The 16584-nt window shown below is 36.7% G+C and overlaps 1 protein-coding gene and 1 long non-coding RNA gene across 6 annotated transcripts in view; both read right to left on the reverse strand.

The window, feature by feature from the left end:
• Window positions 1-16584, reverse strand: part of LOC145978691 (uncharacterized) — a 450589-nt gene that overhangs the window by 207488 nt on the left and 226517 nt on the right. The window lies entirely within an intron of this gene.
• LOC145978856 (uncharacterized) lies at window positions 1427-8348 on the reverse strand. Of its 3 annotated transcripts, none has more exons than XR_014440758.1 (4): window positions 8215-8348; window positions 5041-5181; window positions 2516-2651; window positions 1427-1841 (listed from the first exon to the last, which is right to left on the reverse strand). It is a non-coding gene; the product is annotated as an uncharacterized LOC145978856 (long non-coding RNA). The 3 variants fall into 3 exon arrangements; XR_014440757.1 differs by lacking the exon at window positions 8215-8348 and adding an exon at window positions 7489-7556; XR_014440756.1 differs by lacking the exon at window positions 8215-8348 and adding an exon at window positions 7483-7556.

Below are 16584 nucleotides of genomic sequence, written 5' to 3' on the forward strand. Positions count from 1 at the left end.
ACTTCTTGTACACATTAAATGTGCACAAGAAGTGTACAGGAAGTGCTTCAATAGTGTACAGGAAGTGCTTCAAAAGTGTACAGGAAGTGTACAAAAAGTGTACAGGAAGTGTACAAAAAGTGCAGCAAAAGAAGTGTACAGGAAGTGTGCAAGAAGTGCTTCCAATGTAAATGTGTCCCAAAAGTGTGTAAGAAGTGTGCTGCAGAAACTACTTTTGATCACTTCTGGTACACTTTACACATTTGGAACACTTGTGAAAATACTTGAGCGACACTTTCAGAACACATTGAAAGCACTTCTTGCACACATGAGATATATCGCAATTCAGAACTCATACTTAATTTCTAGAATAAAAATACAGTTGAGTCACATTTAACTTGACAATTGAAGGAGGAAAAAGCAACAACTTTCACACAGAACTCAAAGTGTGTCAATTGACACACAAAAGTGCGTAATTTTTTTGACTCCAATGACACATTAAAAATGCATCAAACTGAAAGATGCACCTAAATGCATCGAAATAAATGTGTCAAATGACACATTAAAGTGGATATTTCGGTTGATGCACTTAAACGTGTCGTTGGAGTCAAAAAATTTGATGCATCTTTAGTGTGTAGAGTGACACATTGAAATGCATCAATTTTTTTCTTTTCTTGCATACCTGCAAGGGAAAAGTTCCAATACATTTCTCCACTGTAAAAAAAATTTCACTTTTCAAACACTCTCTTGAAGCACTTCACATTTAATGTGCTTCAGAAGTGTTGTATATGCTGAAAAAGTGATGGAAAGGAATATTGTCAATATTATATATTCTGCAAGTGTGTTAAGTGCATTCTAGAAATTATTTTATCATTTATAGTACACTTCCCACATTTAGAACATGCTGAAAACACTTCTTAGTACACAACGAAATAATTTATCAGTACTGTAATATTTTAGGCGGAGGGAGCTTAGTGTAAATTTCTCTAGTGCAGGGTAATGGGGGTGCTAAGCTACATTTAATTAAAAAATTGAGCTTGTTCACATTTGTGCATATATAAACACACCTTTCTGCTTCAAAGTGGCATGGCCTTATGAGTTCATGGTTGGTTATATGTGCAAATTTTGAATTGAATATTGAAACTGAAATGACACTTTCAGGAGATATTGAAAATAACTTTTGCACAAAATGAGAGATCATAGCTGAAAAAAGAAAGTAAATAAATTTTTCTTCTCATTTAATCTACATGTTTATGCCTTATCGTGTATACATGCAGATTAACAATCACAAGAATAAACCAAATAGGAAAAAAAAATCAATTATGAACAAAAAATAAATGATGCAGGAGTAAAGAAGCATTGTCATTAAACAGAAAAAATCAACAACCTGTAACCTAAAATGAATATAAAACACAGAAACACTATGAATACCATTTTCAATCACCACACCATTGTTGCTAATGAACAATAAGAGAAACTTAGGTGCAATTCATAGTAACAAATGATACAGAAGATCCTGAGACAGAACATTTATTGTTTGTCACAGATACACTGGTACTTAATGCATAGTCTGCTTTCAATCCTTGAACTTCTCACATAAGATAGATGACTTGAGGTGACAGTCTGTCTTTATGGCCTAATAGTATACATATACTGGACTAATACCATACATGTAGCACAACTTTTGGGGTAGTCTAATTCAAAACTCTAGTATATGTCAACAAGTGCATAGATAAATGTTCGTAAAGTGGCACACTGCACTTTCTAGCATCTGCAGCTACCGGGACAACATTCCTTCCACTAATAGTGCCAGATAGGGTGCTTCTTTCTCAAAATCTTTTGTTACCAAACGGTGATAATTCCTGAAATTAAATGAAGCATGCATAAATATCATATTTTTTTCTTGAATTTAATTACAAAACATCACATTTATTCCTGATCAAGTATTATCCAATTAAAACAATCTCTCTCTCGCAATGAGACTTAACTATGCATCAACCCACAAAAAAAGAAAATAATACATGGTAGAACAATGCCCTCAAATGGCTGTTGTACACTGACATTAAATTTGACTTATTTAATATCTGCCATGACCCAAGAACACAATGCTTTGACATTCAAGCAGATCCCTGTACCAATTTGCTTCCCTTTTACCTACACTAAATTCCATGACTCCACATCCCTTTGAGGGGTCAAGGCCTGCCAGACAGACAGCTTTTCATTGGATAATATGTGCTTAACGCATTGTGTACCATCAGCACTGTTACTGGTGTTCAAGCTCACAGTATTTTATTTATTGCATGTAGCTCCCCAACTGTTATGATGTTGGGTTAATACAGAACTTTGGAACTCCAAAGAGTTCAAACCAAGAACCACTCATATTAAAGACAACAACAGTAACCAAGAATTCAGCTCTTCTATTTTACTAATGACTACAAAATATTTAGAATCCAACTTGTCAACTTCTAAACCTTTAGTATATTACTTTCACTGTTCCTCCCCTCAACTACAGCAATTAAAGTTTGTATGCGCTTACCTTTGATGCATGAAGATGGGTACACAAAAATACTCCTATACAGGCCAGACTTGAACCCGAAACTCATCACAAGAGCACTTTCTCCTTTATGTTGCATGTCTTTGCACAGGGCCAAGAAAATATTGATGTGAAGTTACTGTAAAACAAAACAAATATCATATTTACTGGTATGAAACAGAGAACATTCAAGGTTTATTTAAATTAGCACTGGGAAAATATTACCATACCCAGGTGGTGTAAATATAATAGCAATAATATTCTTTGTAAAACTATAGAGGAGACAGATTCTGAAATATACTTATAAGCCAAAACAAAGTGATTAAAGATATAGCATACTCAATTTAGTTCATTTATATTACTTTTCTGTTCATAAACGTTTATCCTATACATAAAAAATTGATTTAAAAAATACAAGACTAATTTTTCCTGTTTATATCATATAATATGAATGTGAAACAGTCAACACTTTATCACAGAGGAACATTACTTGGAGCTTTGAAAATATAATAATTAGGAACTTATGTGAGACTAAAACAGATGAAGAGAATGCATGGTTTTAAATTATGTAATTTGTATATGAATTACAATTGGAAACTCTTCATAACTTATGCCCGACCCTGTGGCCGAGTGGTTAGCACATCGCACTGCTACGCCAAGGGTCCCAGGTTCGAATCCCGGTCGGGCTTGGTTGTTTGTGAATGTCCATTCATCAATTTCATCATTTCATCACTCATCCCCATCTTCGCAAATTAGCCAAGAGGCACAAAACGCGAAGTAAAATAAACTAAATCAATCAATCTTCATAACTTATCTCTCTTTTCTCCTCTTCCCTCCCCCTCTCACTCTTTTCTCCTTCCCATCCCACCACCTCTCTTTCCCTCACAAAAGGATAGAAAATTTGAGAGGGAGAGAGAAAGGCAGACTGAGGGCTCACTCTATCACTCTCCTCTTCTCTCTCACTCTTTTCTTCCTTCTCTCTTTCCTTTTTCTGTTCCTTCAGAGAAAGGATGACTGTCTCACACACATATTTCTCTGTCTGTCTCCCTCTAGGAGAGAAGAAAAATGGAAGAAATGCAGTGAGAGAGAAAGGGAAGATGACACACACACACACACATATTTCTCTCTCTCTAAATGAGACACACACTCTCATACATATGTGTGTGTGTTGGAGAGAAGAAAAATGATAAATCCAGTGAGAGACACAGAGAGCGAGAGAGAGATAAAGGAGAAGAGGGAATAAAAGACATGAGTGAGGGAAGGAGTCTATTTCGCTCTGACAAAGAGAGAGGCTGAATAGAGAAAGCAAGTGGAAAGAAAAGAGAAAAGAAAGGATGAAACAAAAAGAAAAACAAATAAGAGGAGAAAGAGTTATCTCTGCTCCTCTACCACTTTCCATGACTAAATGTCATTGTAATAATTAAATTTCCAAGTCTTTAATGTGCATAAAAGTTTGTATGTTAACAGAAAAAAAATACCATTCCATATCTCAAGCAATTAAGAAAGTGAAAGAGAATATACATGACTGTTTCTCGTGTTGGCCATTATTTTTGTATAGTTAAGTTACTTAAAATAATTTATCACTTGCACAAAAAAATATTTAGAGTGGTGTATTCTGGATTTTCCATCTGTGGATGACAGTTTGTATTTAAAGGTGGTAGGAAAAATTTAGAGCCAAAATTACTTTTAAAAATGCATATTCCACATGTCATTAGGATAATAGGCATTGCTACAGACACTTTTGAAAGGAAGCATAAAAAGAGGTAATATGCACAAATAGATAAAATAAAATAAAAGAGACAAGATATAGTTATTGCACATTAAGCAGTATAAAAGCAAAATTAAACAGCAAAATTGACATGATATCCTTATCTATAACATCTATGAGTATAAAAATAATTTTCCACAAGAGAATTCCACTACTGAAAGAGAGAGAGACAGACAGACAGACTACAAACCTTAACAGTTAAGCATATTGAATTAACCTAAGTCTCATTTATAAAGCTGGTATCAAAGGTATGAGGGGGTTAAGATCTGATCATTATGTCATCCAATAAGAAGCTATTCAGATTGTGAGTGATGTTATGAGTTATCAGGATTTTCGAAAGGAGGAGGGGTACATATGCTTATTTTTATTAATGAGCCCTCAATTTGCCATTTTTTCTGCCTTTGATGTTTTTTTTTCAACATTTTTTAAGGAATACTGAGCAAAAGAGGTGGTTATAAGTTGTGACCCCCACCAATCCCCTTTTGATATGCCACATTGATGTTGCGTCAAGCAGTTTAATAAATCTGAGCCTTAAATGTACCTAATGTTGAAGCGAAGGAAATATATTCTGAAGACAGTTTAAATTAATTCAACTTTGACTTCTTCTATTTATATTTGTTAACTCGCAAGTCCAAATTTCAAACACGAGGAATACTTTTATCATGGTAAATTGTCTACGGAAAGTGAGATTTCTTATCACTGATTGATTTGGAAATGCAAATATTCATGTTCCAGATAACAATATGTAACACACACTTACCTTTTGCATCCTTGGTGGGTAGATATCCACAATAAGCACAGAATAATCCTTCTTCAGTCGAATCATATGCCTCACAATTCTCTGCACGACAATAGCTTCTGAATATTTCTCTCTTGTCTTCATGACAGGAACAATAGGTGCCTTAAGAATAATAATAAAAGAAACTTTTGCATGAGAACTAGTGATATCAAAACAAAATACTAGTTGAGTATATCAATTTAATGGCACAGTTAAGAATAATGAACAACAGACAAGTAGCATTTAAAAATATTTTTTTTATAAAGTCCTAGGATGATCATTTCATTCTTATTACTAAGATGAGTGATATATATTTTTTTATTGTTTAAAGTGATGTTAGTATGGAATGTTAATTCGATATTATCCATTGTCTAGTTCTTGAAACTACACTGGATATGGAAAATATCCAATTAATATTGCGTGCTAATGTGGCGCGCCCAAGGAGAGTTATTGGTGGGGGTTATAACCCCCTTTCGCCTGCACTTAAAAAAAAAAGAAGAACGCCAGACGTACGAAAAGATGGCAAAATGAGGACGGACCACAAAAGAAAGTGCGCACGCCACTGATAGAACCATTGTCTCTAGCATTCATGGATTTTTTAATATAATATTTCTTATCTTTCACATATATAAGGTTAAGATATTCTAGATTTTTATTACGCCTACTCCTCTTTTCTAAAAGAAAAAAAAATAACATCCAGAATGTGTAAATGCCTCTCGTTCGTTTCCATATTTCTTTCCCCCTCTCTCGCTTCCCTATTTCTCTCTCTCTCCCATGTACTCGTATTTTTTCCCTTTACCCTCTCCCTCAATTCTTGTATTCCGCTCCCCCCTCCTCTTCGGTGTATGTCTATGTATCTCTTCTCTTTCCTTCACTCTCTGTCCGGTTCTTCAATTCTCTTCCTTTCTCATATTCTCTGCCGCTTCTTTCATCTATTTTTTCTCTCTTTTAAAGCACTTCTTTCTTATGATGACATGCGAACATGATGTAAATATTTCCAACATCTCCACATAAGAAAAAGTGTTTTAAAAGAAATAAAAGAAAGGGAGATGGAAGAAGCGGCAGAGAATGTGAGAAAGGAATAGAATTAAAGAGTCAGACAGAGAATGAAGGAAAGAGGAAAGAGACAGATAAAGATAAAGGAGCGAGTCGGGCACACACACACACGGTGAAGAGAGAGAGGAGGAGAAGAGAATTGTTTGAATTGTTGGTTTTAACTACATTTTATGTACAAATAGGTTGGTCGGAACGGACCTATAGTTTAAAGCGTGATCCCAATCACTGCGCAATGTGTCTGCAGCAGGTATCGAACCCGAGATCCTTTGATTACAAGCCAATGACGTAATCAGCCATCGGGAGGGAGACCGAGGACAAGAGAGGAAAGAGGCAGAGTCAGAGACAGGCGGGCCAGAGAGAAATAGAGAAACACAAGAGAGATAAAGCAATAGAAAAACGAGCGAAATAGAGAAGCAAGAATTGGAGAGAATGATATATATCTCTGTGGAGATAGTAAAGAGAGAGAGAAAGAGGAACAAGTAGAAAAGAACAAACAGAAATAGAAAAATACAGAGAAAGAAATATAAAAATGGAGAAAGAAATAGATGAGAGAGAGAGAGAGAGAGAAATATAGAAGCAAAGCAAGCGAAAAGAGGCAGGCAAGGAAGAGGAATAATAACAGAGAGACAGAGAGAATAAAGAAGAAACAGGCCGAAAATGTGAGGGTAAACATAGGGAAATGAATGCTCGAAAACAGAGGAAATAAACAGGAAGGAAGAGATACTAAAATGAGAAATGAAGATGGGAAGCTTTAACGGAAAAGAAATTGACAAAAACGTTACAAACAAAAGGGAGAGAGGAATGAGAAGGCAGTTTTTTTTATTCCAAAAAGAGAATGAGGGGTCAAGTCACCGCGAGAGAGAAAAAGTGTGCTTTCTGCCATTTTCAAATTTTATATGCCTGTATATTTGCTTCACGGCACTGGAATTGTCCGCAATGACAAAAATAAATGAAATAGGCAGAGAACAAAAGCAAGGAAGCATTGAACTCTCACCTAACACATAACTTAGTTCTTGCAACTATTTAGATAACAACGAAGCTTAATGTGAAACTATTATGACAGTAGCGTACGCAGGATTTCATCAAGGGGGGTGTTCTTTCGAAAACTTTCTACAAATTCACATTACCATTGTTTTATTATACTTTAATAATAATAATAATAAATTAATTAATAATTCTTATAATTAATTAATTAGTTAAATTACTACTAATAATTACTACTAATGCAGCTGCTATTTATGAAAGAAATAGAACAAAATTTCACATCACCTGCAAAAATAGTTCGAGATCGAGAATCTTTGGGGCCCGCCACACCACTACGTGTGCCTTCATGGCACGGTGCTATATGTACAGGGGAATTTACATTACCTTTACCTATGGAACTCGCCCAGGATGATGATGAAGCGCGAGAATACATGTTGCTAAATTCCATTGAGTCTATGTTTTCGTTGAAAAGTAAGTTTATAGACATTCCAACACATTTATCACTTCTAGGTGATTCACAAAGAACTTCTTCAACATTATTTAATGATGTGGATGTAGACTCAGCATCACTTGAGGAGTTCACAAGGGGATGTGAAATCAGTACCGGGAAGAATGTTTGCAATAAGGTCGGCAGACTCGGCACAAAGCAAGGAATTTTCACAATTCTCGCACGTCACTGCGCGACTTTTTGCAAAAAAAAAATAATTGCAAAATTGAACTTTGCGTCCGCTTAGATTGTGTTTGGAATGTTGTGTTTTTCTTCATGCTGCATGGGAATAATAATTCAAATTATTATTATTATTATTATTATTACTGTCGCAGATCTTTGACTGGGATAAATTAGCCATTTTTAATTTTTTTCTACAACAATTTCCATAATATTTCAAAAGCTCAAGGGGGGGGGGTTAAACCCGGTAACCCCCCTTGCGTACGCCACTGTATTATGGTATGGTAAATAATGGGCCCTGAAGCTAATCTCCCATTTTGGTGTAATCGTTGGGTCTGACCAGGTTCTTTCCTTTATTCGCGCGTTTATAATTAGGCAGTTAAATCAGAATTTCAGCGAACAAAGAAACATATAAAATGAAATTGTAGAAAACATGCATAAATACTTACTTTTCTTACTCCGAAAATCTGTGGTGGTAGTTCGTTCTCTCCTGAATCTGCACAGAACTACAATACACAGTACACAATGCGAAATGAAGCACTACTGAAACACGTGTCGCGAGAAGACGCCAACCAAGCGAAATGCTTCCGGCGATTGCGAAAGTTGTCTTCAACCCCTCACGCCTCTCAAGATGTACCGTTACGGTGGTGAGTCATGACAAAGTAAGTATATAATATAGTTGAGAAAGTAGCGCAGTCTTCCCTCCCGAAGCTGAAAAAAGAGGGTCGTGGGCGTTCCCAACCCTGACGTCACTCACGGGACAGAACTGACGCTGTTACAGACCTTTCCGCTTGTTATAGGATCTGCATTTGTGTGAAAGTGACTTGTGTTTTCTTTTTCTGTAGCTCTTGTGTGATAGTGGAGAATTTTTTTTCAACAATAACATTTCAGGAAAATGCCGCGCAATTGTGCCGTTGCTTTGTGCCCGAACAACGCAAGAAATACAGTAGGACAGGCACATATCTAAGCAAAAGTTTTCGGTTTAAACTAGATAAAATGAGAATTTTGGTTTCTTGTTGTGTGAAATAACATAATGTGACGATAATTTAAGAAGAGAAATAATTATCAAGGCAAGACGGAGAATGTTCTGTAACCCTGTTATTGATAATAGCACGCATCCAAAGTGGGGTTTAGGGGGCTTGACCCCCCTCTCTCCAGGATTTTTTTCAGTTTACATTAGATAAAATTAGGCTTTCGGCTTCGTCAATAATATGACTGAGAATGTTCTATAATCCTGTTATTGTTACTAGCGCGTACCCAAGATGGGGATCAGGTGGCTCGAGACCCCTCAGGTAATTTTTCAGTTTACACTACATAAAATTAGGTTTTTATCTTCTTGAATAATGTGACGATAATTTAAGGAGATAAATACTTATGAAAGCAAGACGGAGAATTACCCTGTTGTTGATAATATTGCACGTAAACTTTACTTGAGGTTTCAGTGTCGTCGCAGTGAACTTGAGCACTATATAGAGACTTGTCAGTATTTGGAAGCTATAAACAAAGGTAGCTCCACACGTAGGGCGATTCGTTGTAATTTCTAATCTCAGGAAGACGTGAGAGGGAATGTTCTTGAATAAGAGGAGTCGAACTACTGGCAATATCTATGAATTGTTTATCTGCGGAACATTCTAGAATATAATGAGGATAAATATGCGTTAATTAGAACCATTCCTAAATAGATATACTTTGACCGGACCTTAGATCCAATGAGAAAAATTTCGTTGTTTCTGACTTCATTGCCTTTTAAGTGTTCAATTCAAGGACTTGTTCATGATTTATTTGATCGTGTACAAGGCGCTTTACTTCAGTCTCCAATATGAAATCATAAAAACTTCTGGTGACTTGATTTCAAAAAATGTGTCCGAGATAACGAGTGGCGTTCCCAGAATTTTCGGAAGGGAAAGTGGTTATACGTATACTATTTTTGGTGGTCAGTTCTCATTTAGCCATCTTTTCCTGTCTTTGACGTTCAAATGGGGCTATGACCCCACCAACCCTCCCTTGGGCACATCACTGGAGATAAATAAGTAAGCATTTAACCATATTGGGAGACGAAACATTAGATGTGTTGGGAACGGAAGGGTTTTCACTGTGCATTAATTGTTTCGCGATCCAACTGTATTCTAGAAGACGATTTAGGGGATAGTTGCTCCCCATTTTCTTGCCTTGTCCTCCTAATGCTAAGCCTTGTCTATCAAGAGAAAGTAAACTTTCCTTGCAAACCCCCCAGTTTTAGAACCAAATTGCCACCACTGGCCTTAAACATACAATACCCCTTAAAAAATGGTGTTCACCCACCTCGCCGAAAGGAATTCCTGGATACGTGGATACGTGCCTAGGTGTAAGCTATTTTTCGTTCCTAAAGGATCCGATTACGTGCAAGATGTGGGTTTCAAAGTGAAGAGATTAGATCCTGTTAACACCAAAACAGCGACAGTGTGCTCATCGCATTTTCTGTATGCCGATTACGAACGGAACGTAAAAGCAGAACTGCTGATTATTATTATCTGTAGACCTCAGCTTAATAGAAACGCTGTATCATGTTTAAATTTGCGTGGTTGTGTGGTGAATTGTAGTAGTGTTCAATAGCCAAATGGCATAATTGATCGGAGTTTACGTGCCAATAAACGTCAGATTTGAAAGCGAGCAGTGGACACACTTGAAGAGTTGTCTCCTCGTAAAAGAATTTGCGTGGCACAAAATTCAGAGACTTTGAGTACTGGAAATATACCCAATATACCCAATCTCCAACAAGATTGTGTGTTGGAGACTCTGAAAAAGAAATTAAAATGTGCTGAAGAACAAATAAAGAAACTGCAAACACTGCAGGATGAAAGTGCTAAAAAAGTAACTTTTGGATTATAAACATGGAACTTGTAATATCTCGGCCCCAGTGATTTATTCAACAACTTCCAAACACCCCACACAATGTTTTAAAAAGGACAACTTTGTGGTCATTTTGGCTCTAAGTATAACTTTTCACCCCCACAAACACGAATTTACACCACTCAAATAGAAAATTCTGAACAATCCTCTCTGCTCCACCTCCGAGCCGGCTTTCCCGCTTTTCATTACATGTAATTCTATTGATAGTTTCAGCGACACAGTTTACTAGATATAGTCTGCTCTATACATATACATTTACTTATACACACACGCTAGAACATTCATTCGATTTTATAACAAATTTATTTCCGAAAACACGGAAGAAGTGTGAATTCCTATGCCGTTGCTGGTGCTCGTCTTTGACATGTCCCGTGGCTGACGTCATCCGTGGAGGTTTACGAATGGTTCCGAACTTTTCCGAACGCCAGACTGCACCTCCCTGAGTCATGAGGGGTTGTTTGTCCAGAATTTTTCAGTAGCGAGCAGGTGGAAGAGTAAGAATAAACTTAGAACCAAAATAACCATAAGTTGGGACTCTGGGAAAAATTTCCTGTTTTGATTTTATTTTTTTTATTTAGCTTCGTATCACTTCCACTTTTGGCTAATCGCGACGATGAGGATGAGTGATGAAATTGATGAAGAGACACGCACCCATCTCCAGTCCGGGATTCGATCTCGGGACCACTTTCGTCGTAGCTCGTTGTGGTCTTTCATATCTGTGCATCGTTAAAAATAATAAAAAGACAAATAACTATTCGGAACAAATGACAATTGAAATTTGGTTAAAATGTGCGGCTTATATTCGGGCCAATACGGTATACCTATAAAAAGAAGCGAGGCGAATCCAGTTTCTATCTAATGAACGTACGGTAGTCTATACTTGTTAACATTATTCAATTCAATGTCAATTTTATTGTTTGTAAGGTAATGATAATAACCAGCGCTCTTTTCCTGGTATATTTTAAAATTTATAAACATGCCGCAATATTTTCAATAGTTCTTACGATGAACACAAGAACAAACAGATGTGAAGTGTACCGAAACCTTTCTTCCCAATAATAGAACATTGATAACAACGCTAATAACACGGAAATTTTAACTTTCTATGGCTGAAGGGCAATAGGTCAAATCTTACTCTTAAAATCCTGTGCTTAAAATAATAATTTGATAATCGGGTCGTACATCTCTGCTACACTTAACGTTCCCTAACATTTTTATCGAAGAGAGTTCACCAAAAATGACAAAACGGGTATTATTTTTACAGTGTACAAACAATGTACCAATAATAAAATATTAGTGGCTTGTACGTACATGCATGGGTGGCACCAATTGTGATGTGACATTTTATATGTGTTACTGCTTTATATAATGAAATTGATTTATGTTCATAAGATATTAATTTGTCAAAAAAGTATAAAATGACAATCGATATGACCAACAACACAAAATGAAATCATGTGCTACAAAGTGTACAAGAAGTGTACAGACTTACTTTAAACAAAAGTGTACAGAAAGCGTTGAAGAAGTGCACACAACTTTGAATGTGTCCCCAAAGTGTGCAACAAGTGTACAAAATTTCGTCATTTCGGGTCGCACACATCTAGAACACTTTAAGTACACTTTTGCAACACCTTCAGTACACATCTTGTGCATATTATATGCAAGAAAGTGTACCAAAAGTGTACAAGAAGTGTATTTTTTTTTACAGTGTAGATATTCCAAATATTCTACAGTTGTCCATTTTCGGATCTTACCGAGTAAAAAAAAAGTCAAAATGTTTACTAAAGCAATACTTCATACTTACAAACTTACAATTTGTGTACATAAGAAATTACAAGAAAATTTAGGCTTACAAACATGTTAAGATTTCACTTCCTATAAACGCACAATTAATGAGAAACTGCTGGAACAACATTAATTAGTTACATTACAAAAACTTTTATTAATTCTGCTATAATTGTGTAAGTTCCCTGCTTGAAACTTTCGACCTGTGCGTACAATAAACACTTTCTCTTGTGCTAACTTTGCAGCAGCCAAGACCTACTCGACGAGTTAATGATCAAATAATTGCTCCGCGAAATTTAAATGCTACAAGGTGGAGAAAAAAAAAAGGTTACCTCACTTGTTCCAGCTTCCTGGTAACACATGATTTGCTAATACAGTAAAGCAACTTTACTGGGAACAGGATATTCGTTGGATTTTTACTTTACTACATGAAAAACACATGTCAAGCACAGTAATGCAAACAATGATGAATAAGAGGAACTTCCAATATTATTTTCGCAATATCTACAGTACCTGTGAGGAATTCCAACCAATGGCGTAACCAGACATATGGGTTTTCTGGCCCATCCCAAAAAAATTCAAAATTAAACAATTTTTAAGCTAACTCCAATCTAACCCAAGAACACCTGTTCGTATTATTATGCTGTTTCTGGGATGATTCGAAAATGACAACTTTTATTGATTGACTCTGCTTGTTTCCATGCTATGCACGTGAACTGAATCTCCCTCAATTTTGTACAGTATGCATTATATTTTAGGACTTTCTATTCCGCATTCGCAATAACGCCAAGAAAGTTAATCGTTGCCCGAAACTGTTTAGAAGTGAATAAAATTATATACTCAACAGTTTTTGTTATTCATACCAGGCGGTGAAATAACGCCAGTGTAACAATATGTCAAAAATGCAATGAATTTAACGGCGAAAGCTTGAGCATGCATTCTTTACTGTTGACAAGAAAGTAAGAATAACATATGAATTGCTATTGTCAAGATTTCGAATAAACAGAATACAGACGAATGGAAAATCTTTGGTATTTAACACAAGGGAAAATGTAGTTGGTGTTTTAAGTCCACTTTATGCACAGTAAGGCTAATTGGGACTGGACCTACAGTTTTAAAGTGAGATCCGAACCACTGTGTGCCTCCAATGGGTATCGAACCCAGAACCCGGGATTACAAGGCGACGACGCTACAACTGCGCCATCGGGGAGACCAAGGGAAAATGTAATAACATGAATGTGGAATATATGGGTATAGGTGTAGTATGTCTCCACATTTACGGCAGTATGTATCCACATTCTCAACATACGAAAATACAAGGACTGATCCTTCGTTCGGAAAGTATTCAACAATTATGTAATGTTCATTGTTTTAATGAAGGTTGGTTGTTAAGAATTGAAAGTTAATGTGTTTGTTGCTTGAAACGTGGATTGCGTTACCCGAATGTTCCACAAGTTATCACCAGTGAACACTGCAAATCAGAAAACTAACTCAATCAGGGCTTCTAGAAGGATCCAATATGGAGACACTACACCCATACCGATTTGTCTCAAAACGTTATGTGAATTATATGTAAAAATATGGAGATTAAAAATAGGATTTTCGAGTTTACATGCCACAATTCGCAAATAATACAAAACAATGATTTTAATACCATATGAAGATATGCATTTGCATACAAATTCTATCCCTGATCATTAGTCTCCCTAAGATACACACAGTCGCTGCACACAAAGCCTGAGAGTGAAAACACCGCACGGAAGAATATTCCCCTGCACCGTGGCATCGGATTGTCACAACATGTGCGGAAAGAAACAAACAAAGGCTCATTGGATACCGAAGCAACTTTCAAGTATTGAAAGTCGTTCGTGCATCGTAAATTGTCCCACTGAGGATTCTCGGAAGACATTCCACAACAATCGTGCCCTCTCTCGGAAGATGAATACACAGAAGACCTCTCTGCAGCGGACAAGCCATATGCCAAATCTTAAGGCAGTGTTTCCACATCAATGAAAATTTCCCTAGGCGCAGAGAAATTCGGGTAAAAGTTTAGGCAAAATGGTAATTAGAAATCAAATGTCCATCGATTTGATTTATTTTACTTCGCTTTGCTGCCACTTTTATCTAATCGCGAACATGATTATGATATGGATGAAAGGACAATCACAAACATATTAAAGGGACGATGTAACAGGATCCACATACAGGACTATACTGGCTGTGACTCCAGACGCCAGTCTCTCACTAGTTTGTAAAAAACCGTCCAGAGTGTACTAGTGGAAGAAAGGTTGACATTTGGGTTTCCTGAATGAACGTAACCAGTTACACCCTTCGTGTAATCTATTCCCCCAAAACGAAGTACAGTAAAATCTCGGTAATCCGGACGCCGATAAGCCGGAGAGACAAATATATATATATATATATATATATATATATAGAGAGAGAGAGAGAGAGAGAGAGAGAGAGCGGAATGCAAGGTTTTTAATGTGGCTAGAAGTCAACAAGAGAACTTCCCCCAAAAAAGGCAGTAAACCACTGATGAAATTCTGTTTCCCGCAGACTTTGTACTGTACTGTATAGTGTATTTAATCCTATGCTCTTTAAATTCACCATAATAAACGTGTTTTGTTGCTATAAACTGAGATTTAATGCACTTTCTACTGTTCTTTTAGGTTATTTCAGTTAATCCAGTCTTTCGTTAAACTGTCAACTTACCCCCCCATTATCCCGGATTAACGAGGTTTTACTGTATATATAAAATTTAAAGCGCGGCTTGGGGAACAATACCTTTCAATAATTATACTTAAAATCATTGAAATATGAACATTCTTGTAAAAAATATCATATTTTATTCCTTCAATTTATCTTTGCTCACTTCTATACATTCAATAAATCCCAATAATCCTAAGACACAATGCTCTCTGAGAGTCAGTAGTAAATAATAGATAATGAAGATTTATAATCCAGATTTCATTTTTTTTCCACATGAACGAAATATTGAACGAGAAAAAATATACCTTTAATAGGGAAATTGTGTTTCCTGGTTTGGCAACACTGGCTTGAAGATGTTTGGGATAGTGCAAATTACAGCGGCTAAACATTCACATCTAGGAATCGTGAAGGAGAAACTACAGGAAAGTGACTGACTTGACCAGTAACTTCGCTTTATGACCCTCACTTCCTCATATGACGTTTCTCCTCACCCTTCACTCAGGAGCAAGCATTTATCTTCCACATCAAATTGAAATCCTGGGGTGTCCTTTATACGGACACCCAAAAGTCAATCTTTCTTCCGCTAGTACACCCTGGACTGCTGTTGGCAAACTAGCGAGGCTCTGGCGTCTGGACTCGCAAACCGCATAATCCTCCGTGCAGTGTTGCCACATGAAGGGAAATTTCCCTTTTGCAGGGAAATTCCGACAGAAATATTAGCCAAAAGGTAAAAGGGAAGTTCCTTGAAAAATACCACAATTGCAGGGAAATTTTAAGACATCTGATTACATTATTACAGTATATGTTAAGTTCCAGTTTGATATTCTCATTTTCATTTTTATTACTCCCTTGAATATAGCCTGTATCTATTTATATTCTGTTAAGTACATCGCTTTTCTGCACCTTCAGATAATAGTAACGATGAGGATTAACATGAAATGGATTCCTTACCAGGATCCAAACCTGGGACATCTGGTCAGGAGCGATGAAAGTGACATGTGTGTGAAAAATTTAACATTTTTTATTCACGCGGACATGGACCAAGGGAAATACTACTTATACTTATTATCATTGTAGGATATGCTTAGGTGAAGGGAAAAATTGGTCCAAAGAGGGAAATTTTGCCCCTTGGAAAGGGAAATTGTGCCCTCGTATTGTGGCAACACTGCCTCCTTGGTGCTCATTGTGTGATGTCATGTAAGTTTGTGATTGTCCCTTCATCCATTTTATCTTATCACAATTCATCCTTTCTCTCGGGATTAACCAAAGTGGCAGAAAGATAACCCACTTCTTGCAACTTTTGCTCCTGCACTATGCTAAACCTTATATACCAACGGAATGCACACTGTCCTTACCCCCCCCCCCCCCGCCCTAGTATTGGCACTTCACCTCCCTAGTTTTGGAACCCAATCGCCGCCACTGGTCCCGGATAA

This window comes from Lepisma saccharinum, chromosome 25, assembly GCF_977018435.1.
Source record: "Lepisma saccharinum chromosome 25, izLepSacc3.1, whole genome shotgun sequence".
Taxonomy (NCBI): domain Eukaryota; kingdom Metazoa; phylum Arthropoda; class Insecta; order Zygentoma; family Lepismatidae; genus Lepisma; species Lepisma saccharinum.